This window comes from Paramormyrops kingsleyae, chromosome 7 (genome assembly GCF_048594095.1).
Source record: "Paramormyrops kingsleyae isolate MSU_618 chromosome 7, PKINGS_0.4, whole genome shotgun sequence".
NCBI classification, from domain to species: Eukaryota; Metazoa; Chordata; class Actinopteri; order Osteoglossiformes; family Mormyridae; genus Paramormyrops; species Paramormyrops kingsleyae.
Window position 1 is genome coordinate 30,792,283 of NC_132803.1, and position 15,102 is coordinate 30,807,384.

Here is a 15,102-nt window from a genome sequence, read left to right on the forward strand (position 1 = left end):
AGCGGAGCATATACCCCCCAGGAAAAGAACCAAGAATGATTCCTTCCAAGCATTAACTTAAATTCCTGATTCAAGATCTTTATTCTCCATGTGTAACAGGTGCATTGGAATGCTTATTCGTTCAGCCGGACGTAATTTTTCTTTCAGCAGACTCTTTCGATGCAAACAGCATGTTGAAAACATACAGTATGGCTGTTGAGGAGCGACTATGTGTAAGTGCAGCTAGGCTCAGCTTCCACTGAAAGCCTAGGTACAAATCTAAGTAGTAATGGACCAGGGGCTACACAACATCGTGCAACAAAGCCAGAACTTATTAAGACAATTCAGTGATGAAAAGTGCATCATTCAGACCATACAGAGAACACAGAGACACATCAGGCTTGCAGGAGATATAACACAAATAGTGTAAAACAATACAGATAGTGCAAACAATACAAAACAGTGCAAAACTGGATGATAGATAGTCGGTGGTTAATAATCTGCATCCAAAGCCCCAGAGACAGCAGTCACTCGCACTAAAGGCAATTTAAAACCCACAACTTCATGCTGGAACCTTTGCATTACTCAAGGAGCCCCAAGGGAGCATGTGCGGAAGAGAAAGATGAGCACCGATTCGAACCTGTAACCCTGGACCTGAGAGCAGCCCCCACTACACCACTCTGATGCCTGCTGTTAATAATACTCATCTTTCACTATTAGAAAACCTCGCCTTCCTGATTCGTAAACAGTAACTAGTTTGGCAGCGATACCACACACACATTCTGTCACTTCAGCGACATTGATGGTTGACTCTCTTAACATGACATGAAGGCTTTAAAGGCTGAACAAACTGATGGAGAAGCATGTAAACACAAGCGGAGAAACTCTTTAAAATCACCCCTTGTGCAAATCGCAAAACTACCATCAACCGGCAGCAAGACAATGTGCATCTTATTAGAGACACAAAACAGAAAACAACAGCTGTGCCGAGAGGTGAGCTGACTGGGGCTTCGTCAAGATTCATGCGGAAGGGAGGGAAAAAATCTCCCTGTTTAAAACAAAAAATGAAAGTATTGTTCTGGGCTCAAGCAAATGTGAGAGGTACAAAATGACACCTGTGTGTGTCAAAAAGATAATCGATTTCAGAATTTAGTGTGTCAGCCAGGCAAAAGCAGGATGAGAAGATTCCTGCACTTAGAGAAGCCTATAGGAGTGCAGGACACGCAAAGATATAATCACTGTGACCAGGGTAATGTTTCTCATTGATGAAGAGCACATGGAAGCCACCATCTGGAAGATTTCTGGTGCAGGTCATCTAAAAATATGCAATACTGGGATAATATCTAATAGGGGGTAATAAAGTCTGTCTGTCTGTCATCTGTCTGTCTGCCGCTATCTAAATGCATGATACTGCTGAAAGAGATGAGGATGAAAACATTGCAAACAAAAGAAAAACAAGCAGATCAAACATATGCTGTAAATAATGTGGTAAACTGCACCCAATGGACAACACCAGTGGTTTAATCTCTTCCTCCAAAAGTTCTTTCCTGCCAAAAGTTCAGTCACCAAGGAAGGATTTAAAATGAAAGGTGAGAACAAAGGCGTCCCTAAGGGGGATTTTGTTGTGACCCACCTCCTTCTGGCCCATTTCCTCAACAGGCTGATTGTCTTTTCCCATTGTTTACTGGCAAACCAAATATGGAGAACAGCATCCAAAAAAAAAAAAACGTAGAAAACAAACAAGGGGCCAACTATAGCTACTCATCTCCAGCCCCTTCCATCTGGCTGTGTGATATCACCTTCTTGGTCACCTCGCTTCAAGATCTTTGTCATCAAACAGTCAATCAGCCACCCACCCATTTGGTTTCCTGTTAGCTGTGTGCTCTGCCTGAGCGGAATAGCTGAATGCTATCCGAGTGCGTCCCTGTGGAATATACAGATGTTTCCGGATGCTCCCGGGTCATTACTATGGCACGTGCGTCTCATTCTCACAACAGCGGGAGAATGGGGCACCTATCTGTCAAACGGAACACTTCAAGTTCTAAAACAGCTCTTCCTTCTGAAGCTGCGTCCCAGTTCTGGAGGGAAGCAGAAAGAAAGCTGTCCATGCACAGAATATGCCTCCTAATGCATTTTAATTTTAATTCATTCCATTTAACTATATAGTAAATGAGATTAGCACTTGCACGCTTATGAAATTTTAAAGGCTTTGTGCATAATCGATTTTTTTAAAGGTATGCAAATTTGGGTACACACCCAACCAAGTCAATGGCAAAAACCTAGCAGCAACCTAGACCGACAAAAGATCAGCTCCTGTCAGTTGTGTAAATTTGCACACTGGAACACATCAGCATGAGTACAGGTGACGGTCGATATGCAGCGAGCTCAGTTTCACCAACCAGCTACAACGGCGATGCTCAATCGGGCAATCCAGAGCCAACCTGGACCAACTGTGTCGAACAGAACACACACCAGCGCAACAGACAGTGTCTAACCGTTTATCCTGAACAGGGACAGGGCAGGGGGTACCCTGGATAGGATGCCAGTCCATCGCAGGCCACAGGGCAGGGGGTACCCTGGATGGGATGCCAGTCCATCGCAGGGCACATACACATTCATACTCATGGGCAATTTAGAAACTCCAATTAGTTGGACTGCATGTCTTTGAACTACAGAAAGAGATCGGCGCAGCTCCTCACACCCAGAGTGAGGGCGGTATTCAACCCTCATCTCTGGAGGTAAGAGGTAGGAGCCAACCCCCATTCCCGCCCCCGCCCCCGCCCCCACCCCAACATTAAAGTCTGTGTTGTGAGATAAAAACAAGAGGAGGCATTAATTCAATTCCTTAGACACTGGAATGATCTTTGTTTTGCAATTACAATTAGTCCCTATGATGCCATGTCCCATTTCTTTACACAGGGCTCCTGTTTTGCTATTTCCCTGCTTTACCTTTCGTTAGACTCTCCTCTATTTCAGTAAACAGTAAAACAGAAAACAGTCTTTCTTTACTTCATGTGGACTTAGATGGAAGTATTGCTTTTATTACAAAGAAATAACCTGACTCCCTCAATCCCTTGAACAGTTTATAAAAGTAGAAAAGACACTGCGAAATCAATCAGACACTGCGAAATCAATCAGACACTGCGGAATCAATCAGACACTGCGGAATCAATCTTAAAAAGTATGCGGACACCATCATCTACGGTGGGTGCTTTCACAGCTGGCATCCTGTACTTCTGTACAACTCTGAGTCAACTCAGTTCACCGCAATAAGAGGACGTACAGAGTCAAGCGTTAGGATATAGAAAGAACAATAAAAATGTCCCGTAATCACCTCAGCTCAGACAGGAGGTCTCGTTATCAAATCCAAAGTGAGCCTAGGTATAAATCCTACCTAAGGAAGACTTATTTATACAGCATGAGTGGGTTTTATGTGGGATTCAAATGGCAGGGTGTCAGAAAAATCCTAAAAAATCCTAAACTCTAAGAAGAAATCCTTAAATCCTGAGGGATGTTGGCCTAACTCGGAGATGACAGGGCTTCACCATCTAATGAAGCTAAAATGAGCCCTAGCTGGGTAAAATGAAAGGCTGCACTGCATCTCCAATCGCACCATCTCCTTTTAATGCAGCCCAACGAGTTGCTCACATAAATATCAATGCAAGGCGTAAAAGGCTACCTTTAGGTGCCTGATGGTGAAGCACTACACCAACTCAGACTGTGTAGCTCAGTGGTTGATCTTGTAAATCAAAAGTTCAATTCCTGCTGGGGTCTACACCTGGGGGGAGGTGACTCAACAGATTAGATGCTGGCCCTGTGATTGGAAGGTTGCTGGTTAAAATTTCAGGTTTGGCAGAGTGACGGCATTGTTGGGTCCTTGAGCAAAGCCCTTAACCCCCATTCTGGATAAAATTGACTGCTAATTAAATGCAAAAACCTTGAGGTCTAGCTGCAAAGTGCCATGGTATTCTATCTACCAGACCTTCAACCAGGCGAACTTCTCTTTAGTGCAGTGTTTCCGAACCCAGTCCTCGGGGAACCCCAGACAGTCCACATTTTTGCTCCCTCCCAGCTCCCAGCCAATCAGGAAAACTGAATACCTGGTACACGTGCGCTGGGAGCTGAAATGAAGCAAAAACGTGGACTGTCCATGATTCTCTGAGGATTGGGTTGAGAAACACTGCTTTAGTGTACATTATGCTGTCCACTTCCGCTTTGTCCCTTGGAAGAACAGGACCACTTCACCCCATCTAAAACCTCAACTACCTACAGTATCATTCTGTGCTCATCCTGCCTCTTGAAAACAGGGGGAACCAGCCATCGATCAGTTCCTCGGAAAAGCAATCTATCTTAAGACAGACACAAAATCATTTCCCCCTCAGCTCTGCGGCCAGTCATTTCCGCTAACGGTCTCTTTTTAGAGTTACTGTCCTTCTCGGTGTTTTATTTTTATGTATTTACTAACGCCAGATGGTGGAACAACCAGGCGTGCTCTCATTTTAAATTGAATCTAACGTATAAAATAAAAATGATTGCATTTCATTTCACCATGCCATTTTGTGACATATTGGTATTTTCTCTCCGTTGTAGGGAAAAAAAATTTTTTTGTTTATTTTGCACCCCAAGTGAGAGGTGAAGGAGTTACTCCAGGCCAAAGCTAGGCAAGCGCATTAAAATACAAGAACGGAGAAAAAAAAAACAATCTTTCAAAAGTTATTCTGCACATTATTGCTTTATGGAAATTGTCAGTGGTGGTGACTCTGTGAAGCAGTGAGCAGATAATACTGTATCACCTGTTTGCCCTGTGCAACCCACCCGGGCGTGTCTCCCTGCCCTACAGCCTACAGCCTGGCTACTGTGGAATGATGTAATTAACCCCGAGGTGATCAGCAGCTCATTCAGCTCCCAGCACAATAGGGTACACTACTAAAGCAGCATTCAGTGCTGGGCCTCTCACTTACAATAGTGTGTACATAAAGAGCAGCGAGCCGACGTCACGAATGTCTCAGCAATACGAACGCTGCAATTAGAACCTTTTGCAATAAGAATGTTGAACATGCGCTGATAAATCAGCACTGTCGTTTATTTATTAACCAATGGCACTTTAAACCTCAGCACCTTGTTGTCCTACTTGCATTGTCATTGTACATTGTACAGCACCTAAGTCAAACTCACCACAACCGGAATTTGAGTATATTTACCGTAATTTTAATGTTAACCTGACCTTGAATTCAGAACCTGAGTCTGAATATGTTTACGTGAACCTGAATTAAAAAACCCAAACTTGGATAGCATTATCTGAACTTGAATTAAAGACACTGAATTTGAGTTCAGGTTAACATTCACATTCAGGTAAATAATTTCAAATTCAGGTTGTGGTGAGTCTGATTTGATGCCATAATATTGTATATAAATAGTATATTATATGTATACTGTTTATATTTTATGTTACTTGTCCTCTCTATTCTGCTATTAATTATTTGCTATTTATTGTCATTTATTGTTTAAGTCTGAAGGGAGGCATGCAAGCAAGTATTTAATTGCACCTGTACCAATGCCAATAAAGTGTTGGAATCCTTGAATACTTTTGGGACTGAAGACTAGTCTGCAGGAGAACAAGTGCTGACCTTCGAACTGAATGAAAGATGACGGTGCTACATAAACTCTCCCTCCCTTCCGGCCTGGGGGGCGATGCCCAGAGAAGGCTGGGTGGCCAGTTGACCTTTGTCCCACACAGGTTTCCTACCTCAAGCTACAATGTTTTGTTCTCCCACAATGTGAGTATGATCTTCAACAAAATTTTATTAAAAAAAAAAAAAGAGTGTGATTTTCCCTGCAAAAAAAAACAAAAGAGGACGGATCCCTGTAGGGTTTTGTCAGAAATGCTCCGCAGGGAGTCTAGGACTCAGAGAGTTTGAGACGTCAGCCGTCAGGCCCCCGGGGGCTGGAGTGAGGCGATAATCTGAGGCTACGGCACTGCCGGTCCAATTACACTACTGTTACCCCAAACCACGGTATCTCTGCTGGTGTGCGAGTACCACTCTTATTCGATCCTTGGTTAAGCGCTTCGGGGCAAGCCTTCAAGGAAAGGCACTATATAAAAAGAAAATTGAATTGACCTGCATTTTAGGGGGGTTCAGGGGGTACCACTCTCCTCAGGCCTCCAGGGTTGGGGGTTTGAGTCTCATTTCTGCTCAGGTTTCCCAAACCGTATGTGTTTCCTCCTCCACCCAAGGACCTGCAGTCAGGCTAATGGGCAGCTCCAAACTGGCCGTAGGGAATGGCTGTGAGTTTAAGTACCCTGTATGGCATCCGGTCCAGAGTGCATCTCTGCCTTGTACCCTATGCTGTCTGAATGAAACAAATTTTGCCTCCAGCCTGTTTGTCGCTGTGTCAGGAAATAGAGACTGAGCTTTCATTGCAGAAGTCATGCTCACCCCCAGCTCGATTCCTCCTCATTGTTTCATGTGGGTGCCTGTTTATATTAACCTAATCCAATCCGGTCCTCGGGGACCCACAGTCGGTCCATGTTTTTGCTCCCTCTCAGCTCCCTGCCAGACAGTCCACGGCAATCCAGAGGTGGGAGGGAGCAAAAACGTGGACTATCTGTGGGTCTCCAAGGACCAGATTGGGAAACACTGACCTAGAATATTGTATCAGGTTTTATTTCGAAAATCCATTTTGTAATGAAACCGAAGCTTCAGTGCAATGCTCCTTATCACCTTCAGATGTTTCTGTAGGTACACACTTGAGCATTTAAGATTAAAACACTTCGTAAGGTAATCGCTCATTTTTATCGTTGACCACACTGGAGCACAGAGCAAACAGCTCCCCTTTGGCTATAAGGATAAACAGAGAGATATCAGCAATGTGTTTGCGAAGCACCGTCTCTAGATCAAGCGATGCCTTAGCAGGTCACGATCTCACAGCACCGAGACCACAGGTTCGAACTGTACTACCTCTGTGGCTATCTGCACACTCCCAGATGCACCACCTCTTTACTGCAGTTATTATTAGCTACGCCTCAGCTTAGGCCACATTTTTCACTTCCTAGACTGCATCTTTTTTCTTGTCCCTTATCACACTGCTGTTTGTCCTGTATCGTCTGTCCTATTGTCCGCTCTGCGCACCTGGCCCCTCCCCGGCAATTGTGGAATAAGAATTTCACCGTGTTCCGCAGAACACGTGGCAATAAAATATTGAAGCCTGAAATCTGGCTTCAAACTGTGCGGTTCTGCCATGGGTTCTTCGTCCCACATGTAGCGGTAATACGTGAAGCGAAATGTGTGACTCTTCCACAGCAGTGGCGAATGCGCATGTGACTTATTGCCCCGCGATGGATCAGTGCCCCATAAATACTCCAATAGCAAAGTGCAATTAGTTTTTAATAAACACAAGCGATAGCGCTCGCCAATGGCGAGCAAAGGTGACAGGATAATAACAATCTCTAAATGTCAAAATAAAATGCTAAGGGGTACTAATAAACGCCAAAGAGGAGCCTGCATCAAAATTAGCACCGATGCTGAAAAGCCAGGACACAATTACGCTAAGCTAATCACCCAAGAGGGCCAGATGCTAACGCGCTAATCGGCACGAATGTGTTGCCAAGGACACCGTGATCAATGGCGACCGGTGTTCAGAGTTTAATTTTGTGTCGACGAGCTCACCTACGGGCCAGAGGAGGTTGAGCCTCAAAGCGGGCGTCCATGTCCCCCCCCCCCTCAGCATGACAGTATCGTCTCCGGCACCCTTATCTACGGTGACAGTGGATAAACGACTGGACGCTGGACAAACTACCCAAAGCAGCTCCGGCGGAGATTTATACGTCGGTGCACCGCCATGCGCATGGATTGTCGATCACGAGGATAATCTCCCACGGTCGGGTGCCAAGGAACAGTTTGCAGAATCCATGGGGGCCTCTGTGGCAAGGCTGGGGCACCTACCCCCTTACATATGCCGAGCCTGATAACAGTCCAAGGGGTTCATCGCTCGACGGAGGGAAGTTAGCGCACATTAGCTGCTAAGTCTAATCAGGTCGGTACAGAGGAGGAGCTCACTGAGATTCATTTCAAAGTGTACAACCCAAATGCCTATAATATTTTAATACCTACCCCTCCCTAAGGAACAGGAATGAGCAATGGCATTATCATCCTGGGTTGAGAATTTGGGTCGGGTCAGAGGTCTTGGAGGGTTGTCAACTGGGGGGCAAGGTGGAGACTGGGTGTGGGGGGGAGGTTCCAGAACCATTCTTCTAAATCACTAGTGATTGATTCAGCTTGGTCTGTCTCTGTTGGGTGGGGGGACAATCTGTAGCCATGCCCCTGGTAAAGAGGCTACCAATCAGAACTATCCATCCCCACAGAAGTACACTCTCTTTTTTTTGCCCCTTTTGAGACGTAAGTAATAGACCTAGCGCTCAGTTGCTAGCATAATGCTACAGATCAGTGAACAAGCGAAAACATCGGACGGGTGGGTATTTCTGCCTCATCTGCCTTGAAATCACTGTCTAAGACAGAGCTGTTGATTAACACGCTGACGCGGAATACAGCAGACTGAAAAAGCACATGACAGCGCAAGATCGATAAATAAAGAACCCACCTGGAATCAAATTGGACAGAGACATGTGTAAGTCCCCCGCTGACAATCGAATCAAATGAAAGCATGGATCCAATCGTCATATTCGATCCAGAATTCTCATAATTAAAAACAAAAGCGCATCCCATTTTCATTAATTTTGATTATCGCCCCCGAAAAAAAGAGAAAGGAGCCTAAAGGGTTTTGTTAGAAACACGGCGGACAGAGGAGGATTGAGAGTGAGCGGGGGGGGGTCGCTGCAAGCGGATAATCTGAGACTATGGCACTGCCCGTCGCTTGGTGGCACATTCAATTACGTGAGTGCTGGGGGGGGGGGCTGGAGGGGAGTCAGTCAGCGTTGGTTTGAAAGCCCGCAAGCATGATGGGGGGTCAGAAGAAAACAAGGTTCCTAATCTGCAGGCACGGAAAGGGGGGGACGACCTGAGCAAACAGGTGCTGGGAGGCCGGAAAAATAGATGGACGTATGGGGGGGGGGGTTACAACTGATTCATCGGGCCTGTGCTCCCATGCATGTGTACAGCCAAACGTTTTCGAGAGACACAAAGCGTCTCCTCGAGCAGAGTAGGAGGGATTCAGCACTGGTGAATTTCATTTGGCAGCTGCTCTGCCCTCTGGTCGGCTCTGCGGCGCACTCCCGCCCACCCCCAAATCGACAGCCCTGCAGCCTGACGGGATGGTGGGAAAAGGACAACTGTTAACACCCCTGATGGCTGCGCCACCTTATTAACATTGATGCTAATTTGCAGCTAAAGGGTAATTGGCAATGGTCTCCTGGCGACCGCTTTATCAATTTAGCTGCGGATGACGCAGGTCTGCTGGGTTAATGGTCAGCTGGGGACCAGTCTGTGACCCGCCTCGCTCCCACACTCGCCTGCTATCTGAATCCATTACACTGATTTATATATGCGCTACCTACTTAAGGCATACAGATCTAACAGGGCCGTCCTCCAAAGGCTGACAGCAAAGGCTAGTCAGGTTCTGAAGTGACGCTGATATTCAGGCCTACACAAAGACCTGGTTGGGCCCCTGAAAAATTCTACACAATGGACCCCCCCTTCTCCAAACCAAAGCTACCATTATCCATACTCACACATTCATGCCTCCCCCCCCCCAGCAAAGCATTCTGGGGATTTTGAAACGCCCAAGCCTCCTTGTCATCAGCACACAAATGCAAAGTCAAGGGTCCTCCTGATTTTTCCAGTAGTTCTTGATTGACGTAAGAAAGACAAAATTCCACAACCCCTTATGCCTTAAGTCGCTTTTACCTTCTCGTGCCATTCAAGACACCCCATAGGAAACACATAACACATACTACATAAATAAATGAAAAAACAAAATGTACATTTACTTATAGGCACATGTCATCTTTTTGTGTTGCTGTTTCCTCAAAATGCATGTATCTCGGACATTGTTTGGGTAAGTCTAGAATTACGTAAATCAAATTTACGTAAAGTTAGGGCTGCCTGTACTATTATTATTCATGGGCGACCTTAAGTATAACGGCGTGCTGTAGTTTTACTGGAATAATGGGGGAACTGGGGGAGTCTGTCCATTGTAGACGTCACGAGGCAGTGCAGTAACATGAGCGGAGACCTCTGTCCTCACACGGCATGGCTCAAGTTGGAAGTTAGAGCATGTGCTTAGATCGTCAACACTTTTCTGTGGTATTTCGAGCAAACGTGACGCCCCGTGTGTCAGGAAGCTGGTAACATTTAAAGAAAGAAAAGTGATTAGCAATCAGAAAAGTGCAGCTGACCCGTTTCAAGGGACCTTGCATATCACCCCTGGGAAAGACTCTAGCACGCATGCATTAAAGATGCTTCTTATCTGCCAACATAGCTCATACAGTATATTTGGAAACAGGACGCTTTCTCTAGACATGGCCAAAGGAAAAATTCTCTTGCGTAATTCGATTTCATTCGGCAGCCTAAAGCCTTGATATTTGCCCATGTAAAAACTATTGATGACTACGATGTGAAGGATAAGTATTTGAAGAAGCTGAAGAGAGTTAAAAAAAAAAGGGGAAAAAGTATTGAGCCTGAGGTAAAGATTTAATTCTTAGTCAATAAGCCATATATGTATTATTAATAAATAGGGGTTTCAAAGTGTCAAGAAACATCATAGTTAATTCATGCCTGTTTTGTTATGGTGATCTCATTCGTCACTGTGGGTCCATGGGTTCGAACCCCTACTCCCCTGTGAAGCGTCTTTACATTTAGCCCTGAGTATGGGGGGGGGGGGGTGTGGTCACCTGGCGGACGGCCACTGACGGAGGCCTTCACTCACCCTCCTCAGACTACAAGAGCCTCACAAAAAGGAAAGAGAGACCTCAGCTTCTCCCACTTTGTCCCGAATTTAAACCGGATGAGTCTGTAACCATCTTTAGTTCATTCGCTTAATCTGAGTTGACGTTAAATACATGCACACCTTGTCGGATCCTTGCCAGCAGGTCCGACGGATCAGAAAGGATGCATGTGACAGAGGATTACAATGGCACACCTCGCTTTCCCCTCTCTCTCCCCCCCCCCCCAGAACACCGTCAATCCATGTTGATGAGGATACAGCCCTCACCATAAACCTAGTCGTCTCCAAGAAGCTGCTCCTTCTGTTTATATTCACTTCTCTAGTAATTTTTTATTTTTTTTGGAAACCTCACGCATCTTCTTTCAAAATGTCACGTGACGGAAGTCTCTCCCACTGGTGAGAATGTCCTCTGTCGGGAACCCCTGTCTCGTTTCCGTCATGCTTACAAGGCCAAGCCTCAACATAACCCCATTTGTGGAGCTGAAAGCGAATTAATTCCCGCAAGCGGAACATTCCCCAAAGTCTAAGCGGGGCTTTCATTGACAAGACTGTCCAAGTTGGCTGCGAATTCCACCATTTTCCCACAAACCTGTTTTGTTTCACAGTCATCTAGCAGTTCTGTGTTCAAGTGGACAAAAAGAATCAACATAAACAAGCAGGCCACTTATCTAAAGACTGTTCTTTGATATTCCCAGGATTTCCCTGGATTTTCCCAGGACCAATCTCTGGAGGGGAGGCAGGAGATACCCTACAGGGGATACCCTACAGGGAATACCCTATGGGGAATACCCTGCAGGGAATGCTGCTCATCACAGGCCAAAAACTCAAAGAGCAATTTAATGACTCAAACTTGGTTTAAACTACATGTCTTTGGACTATAAGAAATAGAGGAAGAACACAATAAACTCGACACTTACGCATGGGACAGGACAGAAACCCATAATCTGGGAGGTGTAAGACTACCTGCACCAAGCCAGCATATAGAGAGGTGTGGAGAGCACGGGGCTGGTTCCTTAATGCTCGGGTTCAAGGCCCCTTTGCATGGTGTGGTCAGCAGGTTAAGACTCTGTGCCCATAATCGCAATATCACCAGATTGAGTCCCAGGGTCAATAGACTGATAGCCAGGACATTGGGCCCTTAACCTTAGCTCCAGGGGCACTGCACACTGACTGACCGTCACTGCACACTGACTGACCGGCACTGCACACTGACTGACCCTGTCCTCTGAGCCCCAAACATGTGCGCCTGTGTGATAAGTGAATATGGGATGAATGAAGTATCTCTATTCCATGTCACCCACACTGAAAGGCCAGAGTCTTTCTGTAATTGTAGTAATCATCAGTCTTACAGTTTCTTTAAAGACTGTGGCTTAAAGCATGATATAAAGCCCACCGATGCAGTTCCCGCTTGTTCTTCCTCCCCAGCCGAACAGGGCACCCTGGCACTCCGGCACGCATGGGCTGTGGGAGAGAGAGAGAGGCCGGGGTTTGTGGGCGACACGCGTGTCCTCCCAGGCGTCCGTCAGAGTGCGGCTTTATTGTTTCTCGTCAATTCGCTGTCTTCGTTTCAACTGTCATCTCATTATTTTTCTGTTTCTTTATGAGAGTAGAGACCTCCTGGACCGCTAAGCCTGTGATGTCTCCTTCTCTGCCTTTATCCCCCTGATGCCCTGTTTTCCTCGCCCATCAAAAAGCGGTGAGGGGGGAGGGAGCACTCAGGTGGACGAACCCCTGGTCACACGTGTTGCTTCTTGGGTCTCCGTCAGCCACCGTGAAGCTGTGACTGGTCACCGCGGCCGGAGGATCGGATTGGCTCCGACAAAAATGTGTCAGGACCAAGGAGAGGACACTCTCAGCACATTAGCAGGGGCTGCATCCTGATGTTGAGCACTCACACACACCAGTCCCGGGAGATGGCGGAGCGTGCCGAGAACTTTCCCAACCTTTATTTGCTTATTGGTTATTTTCATCTATCCACCTTCCAACCACACAGCCAGTACAGCAGGGGTGTGCAACCTTTTCTACAGTGACAGCTATTTTCACAAAGCAAATACTCTGATGAGCTACCAAATCGACTCTGTATATTTTGCAGACCAGGGGAGTGGTCCCCCTTGTTATATTTCGCAGACCAGGGGAGTGGTCCCCCTTGGTATATTTCGCAGACCAGGGGAGTGGTCCCCCTTGTTATATTTCGCAGACCAGGGGAGTGGTCCCCCAAGGTATATTTTTCAGGCCAGGGGAGTGGTCCCCCTTGGTATATTTTTCAGGCCAGGGGAGTGGTCCCCCTTGGTATATTTCGCAGACCAGGGGAGTGGTCCCCCAAGGTATATTTTGCAGACCAGGGGAGTGGTCCCCCAAGGTATATTTTGCAGACCAGGGGAGTGGTCCCCCTTGGTATATTTCGCAGACCAGGGGAGTGGTCCCCCAAGGTATATTTTGCAGACCAGGGGAGTGGTCCCCCTTGGTATATTTTTCAGGCCAGGGGAGTGGTCCCCCTTGGTATATTTTTCAGGCCAGGGGAGTGGTCCCCCTTGGTATATTTTGCAGACCAGGGGAGTGGTCCCCCTTGGTATATTTCGCAGACCAGGGGAGTGGTCCCCCAAGGTATATTTTGCAGACCAGGGGAGTGGTCCCCCTTGGTATATTTTTCAGGCCAGGGGAGTGGTCCCCCTTGGTATATTTTGCAGACCAGGGGAGTGGTCCCCCAAGGTATATTTTGCAGACCAGGGGAGTGGTCCCCCAAGGTATATTTTGCAGACCAGGGGAGTGGTCCCCCTTGGTATATTTCGCAGACCAGGGGAGTGGTCCCCCAAGGTATATTTTGCAGACCAGGGGAGTGGTCCCCCTTGGTATATTTTTCAGGCCAGGGGAGTGGTCCCCCTTGGTATATTTTTCAGGCCAGGGGAGTGGTCCCCCTTGGTATATTTTGCAGACCAGGGGAGTGGTCCCCCAAGGTATATTTTGCAGACCAGGGGAGTGGTCCCCATTGGTATATTTTGCAGACCAGGGGAGTGGTCCCCATTGGTATATTTTGCAGACCAGGGGAGTGGTCCCCATTGGTATATTTTGCAGACCAGGGGAGTGGTCCCCCAAGGTATATTTTGCAGGCCAGGGGAGTGGTCCCCATTGGTATATTTTGCAGACCAGGGGAGTGGTCCCCCAAGGTATATTTTGCAGACCAGGGGAGTGGTCCCCCAAGGTATATTTTGCAGACCAGGGGAGTGGTCCCCCTTGGTATATTTCGCTGATTGGGAACGACCGGTTGGCCACTGATGAAATAAAACATTACATATGAATCATCTCGTGGATCGATGGGTTGGGCACCCCTGCAGTACCGGGTCAAGGTGTGTTTGGAGCCCATCCCAAGAGGCACAAGTGAGGGGACGCCCTGGATGGGATCCCAGCCCGATGCAGTGCACATGGCAGGGGACGCCCTGGATGGGATCACTGCCCGATGCAGTGCACATGGCAGGGGACGCCCTGGATGGGATCCCAGCCTGATGCAGTGCACATGGCATGGGACGCCCTGGATGGGATCACTGCCCGATGCAGTGCACATGGCAGGGGATGCCCTGGATGGGATCCCAGCCCGATGCAGTGCACATGGCAGGGGACGCCCTGGATGGGATCCCAGCCGACACAGGACAAATGCAAAAAAACACACACTGAGGGCAATTTCGGGACACCACCTGGAAAAATGACACATAGGGGAGAACATGCAAACTCCACACACACACATTTGTAATTATATCTTTGTGGGGACTCTCCATTAATTTCTTTGAGGAAAACTCTCATCCCAACATGAGGATCTTAACCCCTACTCAGCCCTAACCTTAACCATAAGTAACAAAACAAAATATGAGACTTCTGACAATTTTACTTTTTTGATTGCATTCACAGATTTTTGTGGGGACCTGAAAATGACTGTTTTTTTTTTTATCACACTTGGTCCCCACAACGTAATAAACACACACACACAGTTACACAGAATTCAAATACCCAAGTCAGCCCTGGGGTTTGAAGCCACCCACTGAGCCACTATAGTAGTAATATAATTACATCACCAGCCGAAGGAACGCTGCTTCCTCATTCTTCTCCTGGGATTTTTTTTAATAAGACCACTTGATTCTGTTTGGGTTTTGCTCAATCCATCCAAAATCTCAGGTTTGACTGGGGGGGGGGGGGGGCTTCCCAGCCAATTGGTAGAGTCGGTTTCTCGTCATC

General features: G+C 47.0%; 1 protein-coding gene across 3 annotated transcripts in view; it reads right to left on the bottom strand.

Moving 5' to 3' along the window:
* The window catches only part of LOC111843458 (astrotactin-2-like), a 285,762-nt gene that overhangs the window by 167,854 nt on the left and 102,806 nt on the right, over positions 1 to 15,102 (bottom strand). The gene's annotated exons all lie outside the window — the stretch shown is intronic.